General features: G+C 50.0%; 1 pseudogene; it reads left to right on the forward strand.

The window, feature by feature from the left end:
* The first annotated feature begins 1,441 nt into the window (after positions 1-1,441).
* Positions 1,442-1,560, forward strand: LOC120622224 (uncharacterized; annotated as a pseudogene).
* Positions 1,561-3,175: the final 1,615 nt, after the last annotated feature.

The following is a 3,175-nucleotide window of genomic DNA, read 5'->3' on the forward strand; positions in this document are numbered from 1 at the left end:
TTCTGTGCTGTATTCCTGTCTCCTAAGCACCAAGCAGGTGTGGCTGATGGTTTCTTCTCTGAAGGGAGGGCTACTTGAGGTTTCTTTCCCACATGAGACTTCGAGGGAGGCTTGGGACGGCTCTACTTCACTGGCAGCTTTGAAAGAAATTATAAGGGGAAAATTTGAGAAAAAAATAACGGGCTTTTTTCATGGGCACTTTTCTTTACAAAATTGTAAATGTACATTTAACTTTAATCCGACTTTTTTCCTCAGTATTTTTCAGTGTTGATGTAGAATTCTTTTTTTTTCTTTTTTTTTTAATGGCTGCATGGCATTTTCTTGTTGGATGTTTGTTTCTATATATATGCATTTTATTTTAGCTATAAATAGAGCTGCAATAAATATCTTTGTGTTGGCGTTTAACCCCCAATATTTTGTATTTTTTTCCTTCAGACACATTCCCAGAAATGAGATTTATTGGGGCAAAGTAGATGAACATTTTGGTTGGCTCCTGACACGTTTGCCTAATTTCCTCCCAATGGTCAAAACAGATAATGTATTTTCAGCTCAGAAACTCTCAGTTCAGAAAGTAAACAAACATAGTCCTTAGTGTGGGCAATTCAGAAACGTGTTAATCCGAGTGGGGAAGTAAAGACTTTTTTTGAGAAGCAAGAGGTGGAAGCAGCACTATTTGGTTACTAAATTTTGAAAATTAGCTCACCTGGCATGCCTACCTAGGGGAAGCCTAGTGGGGGATGGGATTCAGACTGAATCGAAGAGACTCTCGTTCAAAGGTTCAAGGTTAAGAGCAATGGGTGCCCTTGAGCTCTGAAAGCCACGTGTTGTCTGAGCTGAGAATGGGAGGCCTGGTCAGAGCTTCTGAGAGTGAGCTGCTGGGGCCATTTTATTAATAACCATCCTGTGAACTTCCTGGATTTAAACAAAGTGTTATTTGACGGTAGAGGGATAGAGAGAGACAGGGAAGGGTCAGGGGTGGGCAGGAGTCAAGGCAGTTGTGAAATGACAGGGTCCACAGCCCACTGAGACAGCCCAGGGGGTCATCCCAGCCTCCCAGTCTGCCCAGGACGGGAGGAGACACCACACACCTCCAGGCTTGCGGGTTCAAGAGAAATTTCCTTGGGTTCAGCAAGGTTGACTCGGTGGGTCTGGAGTGGAAGAGCGGAGGGAGGGAGACAGGCTGCCTGGGGGCTGGCCGGGGAGGAGGCCAAAGCCATACATAGAAGGGCCTGAGGTGAGGCAGGTGGGGGCAGTGGGGGTAGTTCCTGGGGGGTGTGGGTGTTAGCTGAGGGCCTGCAGTGAGGGGAAGAGAGTGTATGTTGGAGATGGGAGCACAAGGAAGTCACACCCGAGGGGGTCGGGTCTTCCCTGGGACAGTCTCCTGGCATCACCCCCACAGCACGCTTTCTCCTGGCTTCCAATACACTTTAAAAGGCCACAGGTCTACAGCCATGCCACCCTCAACGTGCCCGATCTTGTCCGATCTCGGAAGCTAAGCAGGGTTGGGCCTGGTTAGTACTTGGATGGGAGACCACCTAGGAAGACCAGGCACTGTAGGTGTAAAAAAAAAAGGCAGTGGTACCTTTTCCTCCACTTATCTGGGATCCTAAGGAGAGGGATACTGTTGGGTTGGAAGGAAAGTGCCTGGAGATTTGGGGGGCTATGGGCCCCTGAGAAGTAGACCGCTAAAACAGCAATTTTCAGAACTAGATTTAAATATGTCAACCTCTCATTTTCAACCCTAAAGTCCCAGAGACCCTGAGCCGTGTCAGAAGAAAGACCATGGCGTTGAGGAGCCCAGATCCGAATCCTTCCTGTGTGACCCTGGGCAGGTTGGCTACTGATCTGGCGCCTCCATCCTCTCACTGGAAACCTGGGTTTCATTTTCTTGACAAGGCATGTGACCTCTGGTGTCTCCATCCCCAGTGCACATGTTGGGACCCTGGCTGGGTCTAGGGAGGGAAGGAGCCCTGCCTTTGGAGATGCCACCCTGAGCTCAGGGCTTTGGCCAGAGTGGTGGTGCACTTGGGTCGAGGGAGGGAACTTCGAGGCCTCTGGGGACGCCCTGGCCCTGACGGAATCACGAGGCTCACCCTCGGCTGGGGAAAGGAGGAATAGCAGCACGGTGACAAACACCTCACCTCTCACCGAGTGTTCATTCTTTGCTGGCTGTCACTTGGCTCATGGGACAGCAACATGAGCCTTATCGATCACCTGGGTGCTGCTTGGTCCAGCGTGAGGACGTCTGTTATTCCCTTTCCTTCCTCCCCCAACCCACCCTTCTTGCCTGTCTCGGGAGAGAGCTGCCCTGCTCTGCTGGGCGACCTTCCCCCACCCACTCTGAATCCTCCTCCACCTTTTGCTCAGTCCATGGCTCTCTCTGTCTGGCCCTATCAATTTTTTTCCCTTCCCCTAGAGCATTTCCTTAATGGCGCCCATTCGTCTTAGACACATATTGTCCCTTGACCCCCCTCCAGATGCCTTATTTGTCCACTCTACTTGACAGGAAAACTTGACAGCACTCCCTGTATTTGACAGCTCTGCTTTCTCACTTCCCGTTCAACTCCACCCACCTGGCAGGGCCTTCAACCACCATCCCACAGGGACCTCTCAGGAGCTGGGGCCCAGGTGATTTCCCTCCTCCCTGTCATCCCTTTCTCATACTCTGTGTCCTCCTGCCCCACTGGGTCTTTTCCTCTTCCTGTTCTCTAAGCGTTGGAGGTCCCCAGGCCTCCAACCCCAGACCCCTCCCGGAGGCCCCCATTTGTGTATCCACCTGCGGCTGTGAAGAGTGACAGAGCTACCCATGGGTCCAGCCTGCAATAAGTTCTTTATATGTATTGTCTCATTTAATTCTGGTGCAAAAGCTTCCTGCCCAGGTAATCGTGCCCCTTTTACAGATCAGAAAATTGAGACTCATGAAGATTACATAACGTTCTAGGTAGAAGATGGACAGAGGTGCCATCTGACATTCCAGCCCACCAGACGATTTCCATCCTCCAGGCTTTCTCAGAAAGAGCGTCTGGCCCAGTGAGGTGGGTGGGGTGGTTGCCTGTGCTCTCATTGATGAGAGTAGAACATGGGTTTAAAAAAAAATTAATATAACATGATTTCCCTCTGTTCTAAAATTATATTAATTGCACCAAATTTTAAATCCCCCCCATAAAAGAAAGCA

This window comes from Pteropus medius, unplaced genomic scaffold, assembly GCF_902729225.1.
Source record: "Pteropus medius unplaced genomic scaffold, Ma_sr-lr_union100, whole genome shotgun sequence".
In the NCBI taxonomy this organism is placed as follows: Eukaryota; Metazoa; Chordata; class Mammalia; order Chiroptera; family Pteropodidae; genus Pteropus; species Pteropus medius.